Source organism: Anabrus simplex, chromosome 4, assembly GCF_040414725.1.
Source record: "Anabrus simplex isolate iqAnaSimp1 chromosome 4, ASM4041472v1, whole genome shotgun sequence".
NCBI classification, from domain to species: domain Eukaryota; kingdom Metazoa; phylum Arthropoda; class Insecta; order Orthoptera; family Tettigoniidae; genus Anabrus; species Anabrus simplex.
In genome coordinates this window covers 179,113,817-179,135,577 of record NC_090268.1, presented here as the reverse complement: position 1 = coordinate 179,135,577, position 21,761 = coordinate 179,113,817, and positions in this window count along the sequence as shown.

The following is a 21,761-nucleotide window of genomic DNA, read 5'->3' as shown; positions in this document are numbered from 1 at the left end:
GCCATTTGCTACTTCTGTTCTTTCGAACTGCGCTCTCTTGCTGCAGTTCTGAAAAATAGTGCTATCGTGCACAGAACCGGGCCATCTGGCTAAAATATCCCTTATTAGCGAATTGCTGTCACATTTATCGAAAAATAACCTTTTCTGTTCCTAAATATCTCTGAATTATTACCACCAGGAGATTGAATACGGACATGAGTTTAATCGATTGTTCCAATCACTCCAGGAAATCGGGCTATGTTAAAAAAAAACTTCCATGACCTCTCTATTTTCACTATCTGTTCTTGGAAAAAATATATCTGTTGCTGAGAGAGGCTATAATGTCACTTACGTCATGAATAATCCTGGCTGCAGTTGTCCTGTGTATTCCGGCAGTATCTCCTATTACATTATTAAAAGCACCCGTAGCATAATATCTCAAAGCAGTCAGTAGCCTATTTACTGGAGAAACAGGATTATTTCTTCGCGTTGGAAGATCCAGCTGATCACGAATTTGTTATAGCAAAAATAACACAGTTCGTTTCGAGAGATGGAGCCTTTTCATGATTTTTTTTCCCATTGCCTTTCGCTTTATACTTTAATACAGCCCCTTTTAAAACCATAAATTTCAAACTATCCGCTATCGTCACTTCCCTTATTACTTTCCACTCGCTTGCCGCTCTCTCAATTTCCTTCCGATCAGTTAAGAAAGGAAACTGAAAACAATTTCCGCCTTTCAAAGCAGCCTCTACTCTCTGTATATCAGCCAAAGCGATAATCTGAGATTTACTCAACGCCACCACCACTGGGTGACAGTTTCCGTAAACCTCAGATTTCTCATCATTCTCAACCCTAACTTTAACCACATCAACTAATATCTTGGCATCACCTTCGGGGAGAGGTAGACCGGGACTATTCTCTATTGGAAGCTCAGCTGGAAACGCCGATACACGAACCGAGCTTCCCTCGAGCATCCCCAAAGAAGAAGAACTGTCTCCGCTCTCCTCCTCCGATGTATTGGCTTCCACTGAAAATTCCGCCTCATAATTCTCCCCCGAACGAGCCGCTTTACCGTTAGGAAGCTCTCCGTTAATTACAAAATCCTTGAATCTTTCATCAAGTGACTTCTGGCTATGCGCGGAGACTGAATCCAAAAGCGCGTCATCAAAACTATTGACGGTGCGCCCCAACTGCATTTCGCTGCCGCTCCCAAAGCCAGAAGCGCATCGATCGTTATTTCTTCCTCCTCGATGAGTCCCGCGTTGTGACGCTACCCCTCTTCCTCTTCCGCGTCCACGTACTAAATTATAATCACCCGAAATGCCATATTCTGCTAAACGTGAAACTGCAGAATCGCTTCCCAGACGTTCAGTCCGCCCACTTAAATGTTGGCGGAGACTAGCAGCCGGGTCGACTCTGCCGCTAGGACAATAACAATACAACCGTTTTTCATTTTTATCTTGTAAAATTTGGGGCCGATCCGCATCAACGCACGCACCAAAGAATCGTTTCCTTTCCCATGCCATAATTGCTCCGTTACTGACTAGCAGCACGGTAGCATAATGTGGAAAATGAACGACATTTTCACTGGCAAGCATCAAAACACGCCGAGCTTTACTTCGAGCTAAAATATCCGCCACGAAATTAACATCCGAACTTATCCATTCTATTTTTCCGCCGTACATCGAAATCACGAAGTTCTGGCTTCCAAGGCTAGACCAGCCCTTCAACCGTACCTCCACAGTGAGCCCGAACACTTGACCGCTCATAACCGCTGCGATAAATCAAAGAATTTTTTCTCGCCTAGTTATTCAAAAAGGGTTACCCCTCTCAACTATCACCATATTGTCGCCCAGATTATCATTATACTCGAGATATTGTAGATACAGTAACTCGTCTACAAACCTTGCCGCCACGAGCCTGCTACGCAGGCGTAGCAGAGGGAGAGGTGATACTCCCACGTGGCGCGTCCCAGGTGGCGGATAGGGGGGTCCTAACCGGCTTGCCGGCGGACTTGAGCGAAGTAAAATACCTCTCGCGGACCAAACACACTACCCCCTGCGGGTGGGGGACGCACGTGTAGAATACACCCGCAGTATCTCCTGCCTGTAGTAAGAGGCGACTAAAAGGGGCGACCAAGGGATGATTGAATTAGAACCATGAAACTAGCCTGGCCTGATGGTTTCCAGTACCCGTGCGTCGTACCCATGTGAGCAACACCGTGGTTCTGGGCGTTGCCTGTGAGTTGTACCGCTATATGAGCGACACCATTGGTCAGCGTTGCCTGTGATTGGTACCCCCTATGTGAGGAACACCACGGGAATACCGGCGCCCGTGACTAGTACACCTAGGAGAGGAACCTTACCGGTTTGCGTTGGCTATGAGCGGCGCCATTGTGTGAGAAACACCATAGCTCTGCGTTCCCTGTACGAAGTGCAATACTTGTGAGTAGTACCATCTTGTTTGGAACACCGTGAGTCTTCGCTACTTTTGATTAGTACCCCAACATGACAAATACCATGGTTCTACTTTACTCGCGACATGTAACATTCTGTGGGGCCTTAGACGTGGATTTAGCAACCCTGTAGACTTCAAGCATCATTGTGCTTTATGAGTGGTCCCTTGGTCAGTAATACTATTAATACTATTATTTGCGATCCTTTTTTGAGTATGATCCACTGTTTTTGTTTGTTTGTTTTATTTTTTGTTGGGTTCATGTCCATCCCTTCATTCTTCATGACATTTTTTATTTTATTTTGGTCAGTGGATGAAATTGAAGTTTTTGTTATTTCATTTCGTACCATTAGGGGCCGATGACCTCGATGTTAGGCCCCTTTAAACAACACGCATCATCATGAAACCTTGCCGCCATTTTGAAGTTTCGTTGCTAATTATTGATTAGCATTCTTAAACGCACGAAGTTGACCGATTAACTTAAAATCAGTGATTAAGGCCTTAATCGGGATTGATGCACTACATGCGACCGTAAACAGTGATCAAAGGCAATTTTAAACACTGATTACAGTAATTAAGGTTGATTCATTCCCGGTACTAGTTTTGTATGTCTTCTTCTCTCACTGCAGCCCTGGTTGAGGTTAAATTCTGGGCAATACGACAAGAGATGTTGCGATTTCTTCTCAAAAAGTTATTGAACCATGTTTGACCAGGACGGTCATTTAAACATGTTTTCTCCCTTCCCAGTTCCTAAATTAGCTGCTGAACACTGTCTTTTACTATACGCGCACTTTTTCTTGAGCCCGGAGCTCCCTAGTGCTGAATCGGTAGACCTCGGTTATCTTCGACATCCATATCGGCAACCTTTGAAACACAAACTATGAATCGCTTATTCATCGCTGTGCGACATCTGGCGTACTCTTCGCAAGCTAGTACTGTTGTTGTTTACACAGCAAAGCCAAACTATATAATTCATGCTAGTAACAAGATTCGCATTGAGAAATGTTATATAATGTTAAATAATGTATGTGTGACACAATTGTTGACGTAAGATAATAAATGTTTAGAAAATTCATATCGATCGATCATATTATCAATTCAATTCGGATTTCATTTCCATCCAGTTGGCAGTATGACCGGAACTGGCAGCACTCCCTCCTTGCTCCTCACCTCGTAAAAATCGGGCTCAAGAAAAAGTGCGCGTATAGTACATCGTCTCTTGAAACAGGAAATCCATATTTTGCCACAGATATAATCCAGTTAGAAATAGTTTTCTTTTCTCCAGTTTTTAAGGTAGAACAGGTCCTTTTCTTCGGGCAATTGGAGACTTTCGCTTTGCTTTATACATACGTATAATTCGAGGAACACCATGTCGCCTCGCTGAATTAGCGATAGGAACACCTCGTTTTACGGCTTGAACTACATTGAGCATACTTTCTTCTAGATAATTCCAAATTTTGTTCCGTTTAGGATTAGGTACTGTTATTTCGCACTGCAACCGTTAGGGCTTTAATCGTCGCACCAAATTAAGTATGAACCAGCTCTGAACACAACAGGCGACAAAATGAAACTGGCCCCGTTAGTTGAGCAACAAATGAGGCTTACTCTGGGTATAATTAGGGGAATATTATTTAACTTGGTTTCACAGACAGTTGTACAGATGGAACATTTGGATGAGAACCGCCAGAAGTCACTTACCAGGCTTGAAGTCTCATCCTACCTACTTTCATAAGATCACCGGCTGAATTCGTAGAGCAATATGGGTAATGGAATGTTCGATAAAGAAATAAAATAGGCACTATCTAAAATAATGAAAGTAGGATTCTATAATATGAGAGGAATATGCTAATATTTGTTAAATGAGAAGAATCTCCGTTCAAGTATATATTCTAAACATTTTCTGATGTGAACCACACAAATAATGTCCTATCTCAACATGTGAGCAAAAGAAACAATTAAACTGACACAATTATATACATTGCATGCCTTATTTCTTGAAATTGTCCAGGCATAATTAGTTCTTGACGTACAGCAATTCATTCGATCAACATACACTAATATATGAGTTTATTTATTTTAAAAAAATGGATATTGAATGGTATCCTCTATTTGTTAAACTCTCGTCACAAATGGATATTAAATATGGTTCCGGTACCGGGGATCGAACTCGAGCCTCCTGGGTAAGAACCAGGTATCCTTTATTTACTAGTCATGATTTGGATAGAGAGAAAAAAATTATAACACAATATAAGCACATCTGTTATACACACGAGATTGCATTGCCGAGTATCGAACATGTGATCCATTTGACCACGACAAATGTATATTTACATTGAACACTTTCGATGAACATACACGCTGAACATATATGTGCGTATCCTGGGTTTACCTAACAAATTATATATTTAAAGAAAATCAGTCAAAGCTGGAATCAAACCCATCACCATAGTATAATTTGGGAAATAATAAAACACACAGAAACATACATATAAAAAAATATCAAATATATTTACACAACACATCTTGAAGATATGGCTTAACCAAGCCATAATATCTGGTTAAATCTTCGCTCCAGCATCATTCGAACCAACAGGCTTCGGCTTCCAAAGTAAAAATTTTTGAACTCCAATCAGAGGCTTAATTAATGCTTAGCATGAGAAGGGATCTATCCTTCACAAAATCCGGAAATTATCCGTGTTACTCGCAACGTATAATTAGAATAGGATTGAGACTACTTTGGTGAATGAAAAGAGCTTGACCCGTTAACATCGCTTTGCTGGAGACTGCAAAGTTCGCTCGGCCTACACTCGACCGGCATATACCTGTCAATCACAATAACAGCTGTAAGCAGACCTAGACTCCGGACACCATAAATCGTCCGTCACTCTTTCTTTCATTTTCCTTACATATCATCTCGGCTTATTGTCAAGTATGCACTCACTTGAAAGCCATTATTTCTTATTACTCGTTATCTGGCTATATATTCAGCCCAATTTAATATCTCACAACAGCTATAATTATTTATTCTTCCTTATCACTCCAACAACATAACATGTTACAGCTTCGCCCTCTCATGTCTTGCCATCGTATCTCAATCCGTTCATTTAATTCACAGAGAAGACTCCATTATTTTAGGCTATTTAATTCTTCTCACATTTCATATATAATTATAAATTAATTACACCTCGGTTTGGACGTGGCCTTAATTAAGGTACAGCCCCAGCACTTGCCCGGCATGAAAATGGGAAACCACGGAAAACCATTTTTGGGCTGCCGACAGGGGGGCTCGAACCCACTATCTCCAGGATGTGAGCTCACAGCTGCACGCTCCTAATCGCACGGCCAACTCGCCCGGTGCAGGAGAATTGAGAATCTGAAAGCTATAGTTCTACAGCCTTAGGGTAGTTCTGAGAAGTAGCGGGATAACTACTGGCCACTTCTCTGGCACAAGAGCCTTCAGTAGTGGCTTGAATAAGATACTGGAACCACGAACCTGCTACGCAGGCGTAGCAGGGGGAGAGGTGATACTCCCACGTGGCGCGTCCCAGGTGGCGGATAGGGGGGTCCTAACCGGCTTGCCGGCGGACTTGAGGGAAATAAAATACCTCTCGCGGACCAAACACACACCCCCTGTGGGTGGGGGAGGCTGACGAATAATACACCCACGGTATCCCCTGCCTGTCGTGCGAGGCGACTAAAAGGGGCGACCAAGGGATGAATGAATTAGAACCATGAAACTACTCTTGATTCGTACCATCATGCGGGGAACACCATGGGTTGCATGTACTTGCGAGTAGTATCACTAACATGGTACGAAATATGTTTGTGATTCGTTGCAGTAAAAAGCCTGGCCTGGTGGATTCCAGTACCCGTGCGTTGTACCCTTGTGGGCAACACCGCGGGTCTGGGCGTAGCCTGTGAGTTGTACCACTATATGAGCGACACCGTGGGTCTGCGTTGCCTGTGATTAGTACTCACTATGTGCGGAACACCACGGGGCCCTTGGGACCGGCACCCGTGACTAGTACCCTAGGTGAGGAAACTCATCGGTTTGCGTTGGCTGTAAGTGGCGCCATTGTGTGCGAAACACCATAGGTCTGCGTTACCTGTACGAAGTACAGTACTTGTGAGTAGTACCATCTTTTGTGGAACACCGTGAGTCTTCGCTACTTCTGATTAATACCCCAACATGGCACATACCATGGTTCTATTTTACTCGCGACATGTACCATTCTGTGGGGCCTTAGACATGGATTTTGCACCCCCTTTAGACACCAAGCATCTTTGTGCTTTATAAGTGGTTCCTTGGTCGGTAATAATGTTATTTTCGTTCTCTATTGAATCCGATCCACTGGTTTTTGTTTTTGTTTGTTTGTTTTGTGTTTTGTTGGGTTCCTGTCCATCCATTCATTCTTCATGACATTTTTTATTTTTATTTTGGTCAGTGGATGCCTTTGTAATTTTTGTTCTTTCATTTCGTACCATTAGGGGCCGATGACCTTCGATGTTAGGCCCCTTAAAACAACAAGCATCATCATCATCAAGATACTGGAACTTATCCGAAGGATCTAAACTGGTATCTTCATAAATTTTTCAACCTGGGCCCAAAGCTGTAACCAGTCCTTCGGTTCACCCCTGAATTTTTTAAGTTCTAGAAGTAGAAGCCTATACTTTCTTTGAGTAATTGAGACAACACTTGGGGCACTTTCACTGATAGTATTCTGCTGTTCTCTCTCTTTTAACATAGCAGCTACCTTAATCTGCAGGATGTTAAATTTACAAATTATATCATCAGTGGCACTAACCTCTCTCTCTTTCTAGGTCATCCTCATCCATATCTTGCTCCAACATCAAATCGAATATCTGCTAGTCCAGTGTCCGTAGTTTTTGATGTATCTCCTGCAGTAAGTTAAAGTCCGCTTCAATGACAATAGGATCTGTTTCTTCACTCTCTAGGTTGTTGACTATCTTATTGTAAATCCGCGTATATGCACGTCGATGAACCGCACGAACTTTCGTTACCTTATCCATTGCATTGTACTCTTTCTCAATCTGGTCTAGTTCTTCATCAGTAGCTCCCATATTTCGGAAGGCACTCTTCCATTTAGAAAACACAAGGCTCCTGGGGAAGCTGATGCTTGACATGCGAGTCAAAAGAGAAAAAGCAGCTAACACCACCTTGTAGCAGTATCTTCCACCTTAACATCACATTCACTCTCTCTGTTTCGTCAGCTACAGGTGATTTAAGTGTGGCCGGTTGAATATATCTGTAGATCTGCCTCAGATGTTCTATCATCTGATGAGTTTATTAACTTATCAAACTCAAATAGGTACACGAGATGAGCCAAACATAACGTGCTCGTCAGATCCCCCAAGTCCATAGGGATCAAAGCCGAAAATACCCAAGTGGTCATCTCCTTGGGATATAGGGTTGGCAAGCTACTAGCAGCAACTGGAGTTCTTCGAACACCAGTTCTGCAGGCCTCCACCACAAATTCAGGAAAACAAGCTGCAATCCTGGAGAGAGTTCTAATTGAGGGACCTCCTCTTCCTACCCTTGCCTTAACATCGTATTTGTCAATGAGGTCAACAATTTTATCTTGAACTCCCTCCCTGAGAGTCTTGGTAATTTTGACGGTGTTGGTTCCTCTCATTGCATACAAGATGCAAAGCCTCGCCATTTCGACTTCATGGAAATTTGGCATTTTTTGCAGATCAGCTATCGTGTCCAGAGAATTAAATCCCATATATTCAACTTCCCTTTTTTTTATCAGTCAAGATTTCGTTCATTCCGGTCACCATTTTTATTACTTCTTTAACAGACCTAGTCTCAGCCTTGCTTGGATCCGACATTTTGACAGAGTTTGCGAACTTGGCAAATTTGTACTTACCGAGATTTAGGTGTTGATTATCACTTTTATCGTCCACAATGACACTTTCACTAGAGCACTTAACAGAAACATTTCAATAGTAATATTTCATATAAGATTGTATATACACTTAAAGCAGGGCGGCCATACGTGACACAAATTCGCGTTTGGTCTGAGTTTGTATCAGAGGCTCTGTATTATGAGTGTCATACTTTCCCAGACATGATCTTTGTATGGTAGCACCGTGGAAATGTGAGAAAAAACAGTTGCCGTGATTTATGACCAAACCCTCGTATTGAAAAGGAGGATCTTATAAATACTTCGTATTTGTAAAATGATAATCGTCAATATGGAATGAGATTTATAACACGTAATGGTAACGCTCATATTACCTGGTTTTCGAATTAAATAAAAAATACTATAACACAAACGATAATAAGGTATTTTATTTTCACTTCCTTCCTACTGACAACTTTTGCTATAACCTAATATATTTTCAATGAATGTGTTGTAATCTCACATCCCAAGTATTACTGATGGGCTTAGGGTATTAAAGTTTAAGATGGAATTCTTGGACATCTTGCTCCCATTTATCTGTGCTTTCCATATTGTGTGGTAATAATGCAAGCCCAGTGTATCTTTAGTACAATACTCTAGTTCTCTATGTATTAATGAAGTAATCGGCCTCAAATCATTTTTCAAATAGTAAAAAACACAGTTAAAAAATTAAATTACTTAACTGGAAGGGTGAGTGATCTACGAAATCATTGGATCTTTTTTTCTATTTTTTTAAAATTTGATTTACGTAGCACCGACACAGATGGGTCTTATGGCGACAATGGGATAGGAAAGGCTTAGAAGTCGGAAGGAAACGATTGTGGTCTTAACTAAGGTGTGAAAATGGGAAACTACGGAAAGCCATCCTCAAGGCTGCCAACAGTGGGATTTGAACCCACTATCTCCCGGATGCAAGTTCACACCTGCGCGACCCTAACCGCACCGCCAACTCGCCCGGTACATTGGATCTTGCAAAGAAGCCAAAGGTTTTTATCTCCAAAGAAAGAATTGATACAGAGCGCGTGGCGGCGCAATTTAGGCCACATAGCTGTCGGCTTGCACTTGGGAGATAGTGAGTTTGAACCCTCTTGTTTTGCAGCTCTGAAGATTGTTTTCCACGGTTTCCCATTTTCACACTAGGCAAATGCTGGGGCTTAAGGCTACGGTTGCTTCATTCCCACTCCTATCCCACCGTTGCCATAAGACCTATCTGTGTGTGTGTGTGTGCACAACATAAAGAAAATTGTTAAAAAAATTATTGGTGCTTCTTCAACGAAATTAGGGCTAGACACTGCTGCTGCAACTACTTCCAGCCCAAGATCAGCTATGTAGTGTGAGACTGTGGTATAGAGAAGCAGAGTATCAGACATCTCGTTCAGTGCTGCCCTCGGCGTTCTTACCTTGTAAGCCCTAACAACCTGTTCAGTCTCATTTCTGATGCTATTAGATGTTGACCTAGTGCAGTATTGTATTTGTATCCATCATTTGTGATTACAATCCAATAAAGCATAACTCAAACTTATGTTTATAACTTTTACTCATTTTCCTAAGCAGAGGGGTATTCATGAAACGACACAGGTCAAGTTAGGATAAATACACAAGATGAAACTGTCCTTGAAGCTACTTTCAGCAGAGATATTGCAAAGGGATAGGCAATTACTCAAGAGAATAAATGAGTCCACTACCATCAGTTTATATATTTCTTCTGCGATTAGGGTTAGAGGTAAACTATAATAAACTTCAATTGTCCAACTATAACAACGTCTATTATACACAATTTTATAATAATGCTTTTTGTTTTATGTCCCACCAACTACTTTCTAAATTCTGATTAGAGACTAGGAGTTGCCACATCCTAGTGAATGAGAGTACAAAAAGAATAGAGAAAGAGAATCACTTCCGTCAAGATATAAATGAATTTTTTCAATCGCATTGAGGAATCGCTCCATAACTATAGACTGATTTTCAATTACTCCTATAAGCCTCTCTGTTGTTTCGTTTTGCAGACGTCCATTTTCAGCCTGCTGTAGCGCAGCCTTAGCCATAAGCATTGCTGCCTCAGCCTGCTGCTTTGCTGCTTCACCAATCATCTGTCAAGAAAGAGAAATGTGTAAGATTAATATTTTATTGTTATAAATCTGAAAAGCTACTGGTTTTATGTCGCACAGACTCGAACAGGTCCTAACCCAATGTTACCGTAAGACCTGCCTGTGTCAGTATAGAGTGAAACAAATAACAAAAATTATCCACATGCCATTGCTTACTCGTCAGTAAATTTAAAAGATGAAGTATATTAAGCATTTGCCAACGAAATCCAATTGGTAAAGTATGTACATATATTATTGGGGAAGAAAAGGATTAAGTGTGTCATACATTTCATGCATACTGGAGGTATGTGGACAGCTGGAGTAACATGCATTGGTCACAATATTTAAGTAGGAGAAATCTGCTGTAGACATTAATGATTATAAATTCATCTCGTTTTGCAGATATAGCCAGTTATTTCCTTTTGAAGGGTAGCCAATATTAGAATTTGTATAGCCAATCGCATCACATGTGTGGACAAGTATTTCACTATGTGTGCTTTGCAGGTATATTTGTAACCAAAGGAAAAAGAAACATTATTTGAATTCTTCAGTCAAACTTCCGTTTACAACAAACTATCCTTGTGTTCACTTGCCAAGAGTGAATGGAGCACGAGCCAACTCTTTGTATGTAGCATGAGCAATTACTTGATATCAAAGTGTAAACCAGCAGAAAATTTGGTAAGGACATAGTGAAAGCATGTTTTTTCCTTCTTATTGATGGTCATTTTAGATGGAACACAACCCAACATGTCCCCTATTCCCATACAAGAAAATTCTCTTTATTCTGGTACTCTTGTAAATATAACTGAAAAGCTTTCCAGGCTGTTATACACCTACAACACAATACCACACCAACAAATAAAAACACCCAATGGTTTTAAATGTATATTAGGTGTTGTAAGTTGTGTATGACAAAGTTACATTAACTGAGTCAACATTAAAAAACATGGTTTCATTCTTTGAAAAACTCTTGTAAATGGAACTTACCATCTGAGTTTTAGTTCTGTCTTCCTGTAAGACTGTAAATTTCTCACGTACCTCCATCAACTCTCTCCCTACTTGGAGTCTTGCGTTTCTTTACAGATAAAACATAAGACTAATTAAATTCAAGTAAACAAAACATAATGTTTCTAACAAGTGTTCTGAACAAAAGCATACCGCAATCCAACCAATGACTGTATTTGTACCCTGTGTAATAACTTGTATAATCGCTATCACCTCCGAAAATGTAAAAACAGACAAAAGTCAGTGACTGAATATAGCAGAGTGAATTTTCAATAAAACTTAATTGTCAGTTGAGTGCTCCTTATTATTATCAAACTAAAGCATACTTACAATATTGCCGTGACCCTGAGCTTTGAGTAGGTGTTCCTGGTGAAGGTATTTCTAAACATACCCTTCCTTCAATTGAATTTTCCAATTCAGGAGGCACCTCTAACTTCTTTTCATGATTACATATAAATAAATCACTTACTATTATTATTATTATTATTATTATTATTATTATTATTATTATCATCATTTTTGGAAGGCTCGGCTTGTGCCGGTAACATAATGGGCTGACTCGGCCTAAGCAAGGAGTCACCCTCTTGATTATGAAACTACAGGTACATATATGTACAAATATTATTATTATTATTATTATTATTATTATTATTATTATTATTAGTATTATTTCTTTCTTCGTTATGCCCATTCATAGAGCGCGTTTGAACTTGTTAGTTGGTTTGATGGTTTCCAAAATCGCTTCATGAATGCAATGTGTTGCATCTTGCGTTCTGTCGACCACTTCCTACCAGTTGTCTTTTTGGGTTTCTCCCTAAATTTGTGATTGGCTACTTTTGTTCTAAAAGCTCCACGATTTTCCATTATGTCGTCTGTGATATTTATTTCTTGGAGGTACGCCTTAGTTTCTTCTAGCCATTTTATTTTGACATTTTTTGAGTTGATTACTTTGAATAATCTTTTAGTTAGTCTGTCGCTGTTCATTCTGCAGATATGGCCATAGAAATAAAGGCGCCTTTTCCGTACGGCATCAGTAAACCTGTCGGTGAAGGAGTAGAGGTCCGCTGTTCTCCTCTTAATCCACATTCCATTTTCTCTCGTAGGACCATAAATTTTCCTGAGAATTTTCCGCTCCTACTTTTCAATTTCTGTAATTTTAGAGCGACCACCTAATCATGCAGTTTACCCCCTGCGGGTGGGAGACGCACATGTAGAATAACCCCGCGGTATCCACTGCCTGTCGTTAGAGGCGACTAAAAGTGGCCCAAGGGGCTCTGAAGTTGGGACTGTGGATTGGCGACCACGGGCCCCTTAGCTGAGTCTTGGCATTGCTTCCACTTGTGCCAGGATCCTCACTTTCGTCTATCCTGTCCGACCTCCCTTGGTCAACTCTCGTTCTTTTCCGACCCCGACGGTATTAGAGCATTCGAGGCCTAGGGAGTCATTTTCGCGCCCTTCGTGGCGCTTGCCTTTCTTCGTCCGTTACTTCATCTTTCGAAGCGACGGATCCCTTCTTTTTTCTTCTTTTCTCTCGCTCTTTACCCCCTGTGGGTGTGGGACGCAGACGAAAAATACACCCACGGTATCCCCTGCCTATCGTGAGAGGCGACGAAAAGGGGCGACCAAGGGATGATTGTATTAGAACCATGACACTACTTTTGATTAGTACCATCACGCGGGGAAAACCATGGGTCGTCTTTACTTGCGAGTAGTACCACTATGTTAGGTCCAAAATAGGTTTGTGCTTAGTAGCAGCTGTGAGAGGGTCACTGTGGGTTTCCAGTACCCGTGAGTCGTACCCATGTGAGCAACACCGCGGGTCTGGGCGTTGCCTGTGAGTTGTACCACTATATGAACGACATCGTTAGTCTGCGTTGCCTGTGATTAGTACCCACTATGTGAGGAACACCACGGGATGTGTGGTTAGTACACCTAGGTGAGGAACCTCATCAGTTTGCGTTGGCTATGAGTGGTGCCATTGTGTGGGAACACCATAGGTCTACATTACCTATACTGCGTACAATACTTGTGAGTAGTACCATCATGTGTGGAACACCATGAGTCTTCGCTACTTTTGATCAGTACCCCAACATGACATACACCATGGTTCTACTTTACTAGCGATAAGTACCATTTTGAGGGGCCTTAGACCTGGATTTTAAAACCCTTTAGACATCAAGCATACTAGATTCAAGATTGTGCTTTATTCTCTCTTCTTCTTTTTTTTAGTTGAATCCACGGTTTTTGTTTGTTTGATTTGTTTTCTGGTTTTTTTGGTTTCATGTCTATCCATTCATTCTTCATGGCATTTTTTAATTTTTTTGGCCAGTGGATGATTTTGAGTTTTTTGTTGTAATTTTATTTCGTACCATTAAGGGCCGATGACCTCGATGTTAGGCCCCTTTAAAAACAAGCATCATCATCATCATCATGTTTTTAGTAGGGTGTTGACATTAATTGTACTTAAGAAGGTATTTTTCTTGGGACGAAGAGATTTTGAGAAGGTCCGACTCTTCTCTGCATGATGCTCCCGATCTCCCAGAATCCGATGATCGGGAGAAACCGGACTAGGTGTGTCCAGAGCCTGGGGTAGTTGCTGTGATAACGTGTTATCCATCATGCCAATGTTGCAAGTTGAAGATACATGCAGGGGGTGATCATACTGGTATGATCACAAGGTCACAACCCGATGGTTAAGATCGAGAGGTGCCTCTTGGTGTGTTCCGGCTAAATTATCATTTACGATTAATTAGGAGTCCGTGGTTAGAACTTCGATTGTAAGCCGATGAGCCAGTTCTTCCGCTCTCTCAGCCGTTGGGAAATATCCTCTTCCGCCGTCGAGACCGTTGACTGCAGTCCTTTTTGCCTCAGTTGATCCGCGGGTGCTTATTTGGCTTGGCCTTATTCACACCTGTCCTGCATATCCACAGGAACATCCCCTGTCAGCCATATGGGACGCGCCGTGTCGGGGTTGAGGCCCCCCACCCCTGTGTCTTTCGAGAAGTTACGTCTAGCGCTAACTCAATTCGGTGCCAGACCCCCACGGAAGCTGACTGGGCACGGTATTATTATTATTATATTATTATTATTGTACCGGGCGGTACACCTCCGCTCCGCTAATTGAAACATTGCGCCAGTTGAAACTCCTCTACTGGAGGAAGCCTGAACTTTAACTACAGTGCTAATTCTCAAGTTTCTCAGAAGATGTCCGTACTGGTAAATTTTGAAGTGTTCTGAACGGTGTCCTTTTCGATGTATTTTTGTTTTGTCTGTAGTGAGAAGTGTGAACATTCTCTTCTAGATGGCACTACTGAAGAAGTACAACGGTGCACCCTAGTGCGAAGTGAAAGAATTCTTTTTTCAAGAATTTTAGTATGCATAAGTTCGTTCCTTATTAAATTTCTTTCAGCTTGTGTTTAAGTTGGCAACGTTAACCCTTTCTTTCTGCCAGTTTTGAAATTGGCCAATCATAAATTTCTGTAATTAGTTTTCCACCAATCCTGGTTTTCTTCTTCAATTCTGACATGTAATCTTTTTGTCGTCCAATAAAAGGCTTGTGGGCGGGTGTTCTCATTCATGAAAGGTCTCGAATGTTCCGCGAGGGTATATAAACTGCTGACTTTCGGGCCTCTGCGCCACTTCAGTAACACCTATCATTGTGTAAATTATGTAGCAGGGGGCGGGAAGCGCCTCCTTCTTCGGGCAGCAGTTCAACCAGCAGTTCAACCACCAGGTAATGGCCGTTTTATAACTTATTTTTTTGCCAGCTCAGCAGTTTAACCCTCGGGGCGGGTTCGAAACCTTTTACCATGTAATTTTCATCTAAAATGTAATAGGCTCTTGGAAAAAATTCTATCTCTTTAAACTACATATTGGGATAGAGAGTGCTTAACGCTCTCGAGCTCCCACTCATAATGCTTTGAGGTGAACTTATTTTCACAACCGTTTCTTCCCTTCTAATGTAATGTAAATCGTTTTCTCATATAAGTCACCTCTTTAGGATGGGATTAGCCCTTGCATTAACGGCCTAGTGCCAAGTAGGTTTTAACCCTCTCATGCATGAATTTAAGGAAAGTTAAATTAAAAATATTGTAATGTGATTTTCCTGGTTAAAACGACCCTATTAGATGATACAAACATAAAACACAAAACCAAGTTACCATACTTGGCGGGAATTTGATGTCCTCATATGAGGACATCATGCATTTAGTGGAATAATGTCAACAAGTCATACATTTACTACTTTGGTTTATTATACTAGTATTTACAAGAACATTTTACATCTGAGGCAATTGTATGAGTACAGCGAAATTACACTGGTCCTACTGGGGCATTTATATGTAAGTGATGTACTTCACACGTTCATATTTCAGGCAATGGTATGGAAACACTGAAAGCGCTCTGGACATAGTGGTACATTACATTTTCCACAAATATACTGGGTTTATTGCACAGTTTTTGTCACGGCACCTGTTAGCATTTCTAGCCTTTGTTTTCTGCGGATAGTGTACTATTCCATCCATCCTCTTTTCAGCAGGCACAGTATGTGTAGCCTATTTCTTGAGTGGTGGTGATGGGCCATTTGCGCATGGCCGTCCCCTCTTCCGTCGTGCTTCTTCTGCCCCACCACTGAAGACAAGTCCTGTTGCCACTCGACTCTTGAAATCGAGCAGGTCGATAGGGGTCTTACAGTCCATTTTCCATAGTAACCAATCATTTACAACTGTGCCATTGAGCATATGGTAACTATCCTGAGAAATACTGTGATAAGAGGCACGTCAGCACAAATCTTACACTGAGGTAATGCAATAATTTCTCATAATAATTGCTGTTACAATTTTAATGGCCGGCCCCGTGGTGTAGGGGTAGCGTGCCTGCCTCTTATCCGGAGGCCCCGGGTTCGATTCCCTGCCAGGTCAGGGATTTTTACCTGGACCTGACGGCTGGTTCGAGTTCCACTCACCCTACGTGATTAGAATTGAGGAGCTATCTGACGGTGAGATAGCGGCCCCTGTCTAGAAAGCCAGGAGTGGCGGCTGAGAGGATTCGTTGTGCTAATCACACAACACCTCGTAATCTACAGGCCTTGGGAATGAGTGACGGTCGCTTGGTGGGCCAAGTCCCTTCAAGGGCTGCGGTGCCATGGGGTTTGGTTTCTTTACAATTTTAATACATTCTTTATAATTGTAAGTTTAAAACCTACTTGAGACAGCTTGAGACGGTGAAACAGCTCAAAGTAAATCTAGTATGTTGTTTGACACTGGAGAAACACGAACACGGATTATTTCATGTAATCAGTTAAATGCTGCTATCTGGTGGGAATGTTGCAAACTACTATATTCTTGTCCTACGAACATCACTCGCTCATCTGATAACATTACAAACCATCTGGAGAATCCTGGAAAATAAATATTGGCTGAAGCAGTTGAGACTACAAGCTAACCTCCAAAATAACACATGGTAGTTTGTTGCATGATGTCCTCATATGTGGACACCCATATTATACCAATATTGTGTTAAGACTATAAACTAGATGAAGCTAAATTATATTGGTAACCATAGTAGAATATACAAAATGAAGAACTACACACTTACCTTGGGCATTTTCGAAATAGGAACAGCTCAAAACAATTGGAAACTATGATGACTTCTCAAAAAATGGCAAACCATGAATATCATGTTTTCAATTATGCCAATTAAATGCTGCCACCAATTGGTTCTTTTTAAAACTGATGTTTTCCACTCTTACCAACCTAAAATAATATTTTAATAACTTTACCTCCATCTTTGGAAACTGCAGGGACTAAATAATGCCTAAAAATTCGGATGTCCTCATATGAGGACACCATGCATGAGAGGGTTATACAAAGTGTATTAGGAGTGCAAGGACGCCTCCTCTCAAGTTGGTATTTTTGGAGGCCATGTAATTGTCCTGTTTCTTCACTGAATAGGCCTCAGTAGGTTGGGTATTTTTGACCCCTGTGTTATTGTAATTGGAGGACAGCTTAAAGGTGGAGTTCGGTGTGGCCTTTGATAGGCTTGAATTTTGAGAGCGGGTTTGCTCTTTCTTAAAAGTTGATTTTGTGTGCCTCGAGGAGGCTTTATTAGGTAATTGGGAGCAAGTGCTCCTGGGCATGATTGGGGTTTTCTGCCCCTTGTCGAATATTGCATACGGTAAAGTTGGGCTTACTGCTCAAGAATTGTGTGTCTGGCTCTCGGAGCCCAAATCCTGTAACACTGTAATTGTACATTCTCGATTTGTTGTTAGGCTACTGAGTACCTGTTATATTTGTTATTTCTTGATTTTGAAAAGAAAAATATAACCTTGTTAAATTTTAAAATTAACTTTAATTTCGTAGATTGAGTCCTATTCATCCCAGCACCTTCTTTCACCTCTAACTACCACGGATAACTCCGTAACAATTATTATTATTATTATTATTATTATTATTATTATTATTATTATTATTGTTACGGGGTTATCCGTGGAAGGCAGAGGTGAAAGAAGGTGCGGGCTGGAATGGGTCTAACTACAAAGCCGAGAAACGAATTAAAATTTTATTAAAGGTTATATTTTCAACTTAACAATGTTCATATAGACTTTCAAAATTCAACAAGTAACAAATCAACAACAAGCCAAAATCAGGTACAATGGAATCACAAATTTTAGGGGATCATTACAAGATCTGGGCTTTGAGCCCCACGTTTTATAATTCCTGAGCTCTCAGCTCACAACCACAAATTATAAAAAGGGCAGAAAAACCCTAATTACATGGAGCACTTGCTCCCACCTAGTAATGTCAAGCCTCCTAGAGGCATCTTTCAAAACACCAGAAAGAGCTGACCCGCTCTCAATCTTTCAAGCCTATTAAAGGCAATACTATACTTTACAATAACTTGCCATCGAGGCACAACTTACAAGAATTAAACAGGGGTATCTCGTACCCAGCCTACAGGGCCTTAAAAGAAAATAATAGGTTAATTAAATGGCCCAAAATACCAAGATGAATGGAGGCGTTGCTTGCACTCCTACAAGAAACCTTATAAAACCTAAGGGGCACTAAGCCGATGACACAGGGGCTATTCCCAAACAAGGGAGGTGACTCGTATGAGAAAACTTTAAGACATTAAGAGTAGAAAATCGGTTATGAAAATGTAGTCACCTCAAATCAAAAATGATGGGGAGCTCGAGAGGGTAAAGCACACTCTATCCCCGATTTACAGTTAAAGTAATAAGAAAATTTTACATAAGCCGGAACTAACTTACATTTTCAGACAGGTAGGTTGCATTGAAAATGTTTGGGACCTTCCCCGAGGGTTAAACTGCTGAGCTAGCAAGAAACGAAGATGTTAAGTGGCCATTACCTTGTTGAAGAGCTGTTGCCGAATGAAAGAGGCGCTTCCCGCCCCCTGCTATACTTCCATACACTAAGCTAGATGCTGTTGAAGTGGCCGAGAGCCAGGAAAATCAGCAGTTTTTATACTCTCGGGGAAGATTCGAGACCTTTCATGAATAATTAAGACACACCCACAGTCGTTTATTGGGTAGCTTATAGTTACACATCAAAATTGGAGAAGAAAGACCCCATTGGCTGAAAATTAATGACAGAAATTATTGATTGGCTAACTTCAAAACTGGCGGAAAGAAAAGATTTATATTGCCAACCCACAAATGAAAGAACGAAATTTAGTAAGGAACAAACTTATGAATACAACATTTCATCAAATAAAGTTCTACCACTTCGCACCAGGGTGCATGGTCATAGTTTTGTAGAGACATCTATCAGAGAATGTCCACACTTCTTGATAATTAGTAAACAAAAGCAGTTCGAAATTAACACAGTGACATCTTCTGAGAAACTGTTGAGATATTTCAGTTTTTAAAGTTCAGAGTTTCTGCTGTAGGGGAGTACTTTAAGGCGGAAAATTCAAAATGGCGGCGTAGAGGTGTACCAACCGGTACAATTATTATTATTATTATTATTATTATTATTATTATTATTATTACTATTGCAAATTTCAAATAATGCCCAGAATAAGAACAATATTGCAGTTTGTGAGAAAACTTCCCAATCTCAGTATGTACCACTTCCAGTGGTAGCACTATAGGTCTATCTTTCAAATATGCGTTTGAGGAAGAGCCTGTAGGACTGACACATCCCCTGCCTCGAGTTGAATCTGTAGGCTCTGAAATACAAACAATATTTAAAATCGTTTTAAGAAGACGAGACAAAAATGGTTATTACGCCTACTGTAAATAGTTACCTCTTCTTCTGGCAAGCTATCAGGCCATGCAGATCCCTCCACATACACAAAAAAAAAAAAAAAAAAAAAAAAAAATCACTTCCAACACCCTTAGCTCAATAGCTGTAAGATGTGTGGCAGTGATGGGCTTATTTCCTGTTGTATTTCTCTGGCGCTTGATATTGGCTGCTTTCTTAGAAGCAGAGAACTTAAGATCCATCCAAACCTGTACATGAACACTGTATTAGATAATGATTAAACGCAAATACACAAATATTACTTATAAATATAATTAAACGTACAACTTGCCACTGTTTACTGTCTTTGACAGTTCCTCTGGGAACACTGTTGAGTATGTTCGTTAATGCCTTCCACCTTTCACTTGGGCCTCCTTTCTCATCTTTCCCCAGAAATTTTCCGCGAGCAAAAAGATTATGGTACTCCATGTACGTCACCAGTTCTTCTATCTCGCTTTCCGTAGCTCTTCCAGCTCTTGGACTTTTAAAGCTGAAAGTAATATCCTACATTGCTTATTCATAGTTTTTACAGCAGTATTTATTAATAGTATATCTCATTCTTGTGAACAAAGATATACTGTAGAGTAATTCTACATTTCTACACTTCTTTCCAGTAAGCATACCATTGTGGCCTGAAAATGACACATTTTCATTATACTGTAGACTGTCGTGACTAATTGTTCAATTTGCAACCATCTATCAATTAACTAAGCACCTCCATACTCCTTAGTTTGCAACTAACTCTGTAGCCTCGTTTCATTCCTATTAAAAACTGAACCTAACCATGGTCGCTTTAGCCCCCCTCTAAGTACTCTTAAACAACAGAATCTATTATTTTTCTAGGCAACCTATCCTGGTCCGTTCATCTTAATAATAAAATAATAATTACATGGCCACAGAAGGAGCATAAATATGCTACCAGAAAGTTTAATAAATTTAACAGCAAGTAAAAGACAAATTTACATCAAAACAGACTTTCAAAATCCTATCTCATCCCCAATAGATACCTAAAACCTGTTACAATGCATAATATCTACATACCCGTACTGTTATTATCCCAGAGTGGAGTACCGGTATTACATACAAATGAATGGAATAATATTTAAGGTACTACTCACAAATAACACTAATTCATTCACCAGGATGTAGTGGTTATATAGAAAGGAAATGAAACTGATACCGGTAGGGTGGCACGGAGAGCAGCATAAAACCAGTCTATAGATTTATGATCCAAACAAGAACAAATTTGGTACCGGTACGGGAGCATCGTATATGCATTAATTTAAAACGTGATTTTGAGTGCTTAACCTTACGCGTCTGTTTAAGCTACGAGCGGCGTTTTGTTGTGGGATAGTAAAGATAGAATTATTCGCGGCTATGTGTTTGAGCGACTGTTCCATTCGAATGTGCAAGTCGGTAAGTTAAAATTTCGATCTGTTTTAAACCAATAAAATGCGTATATTATTCTATTCTGCCTCATATAAACACAGGCAAATACCAAAATCAAGCACTAGATTACCACATCCAGCAATCTACAATAAAACAACGAATATTGTAAGCCACGTGGTACTCTAGGCCTAAAATGGGAATTTGATACTCTCGTTAATCCTAACATTCTAGTAATTCCTATAATAATATTTTCCACGAACCTGCTACGCAGGCGAAGCAGGGGGAGAGGTGATACCCCCATCTGGCGCGTCCCAGGTGGCGGATAAGGGGGTCCTAACCAGCTTGCCGGCGGACTTGAGGGAAATAAAATACCTCTCGTGGACCAAAAACACTACCCCCTGCGGGTGGGGGAGGCAGACGAATAATACATCCACGGTATCTCCTGCCTGTCGTGATAGGCGACTAAAAGGGACGACCAAGGAATGATTCAATTAGAACCATGAAACTATTTTTGATTCGTACCATCACGCGGGGAACACCATGGGTCGCCTTTACTTGCGAGTAGTACCATCTGTTAGGTACTGAATAGTTTTGTGATTCGTAGCACTCAAGCGGGGTTCACTGTGGTTTTCCAGTACCCGTGAGTCGTACCCATGTGA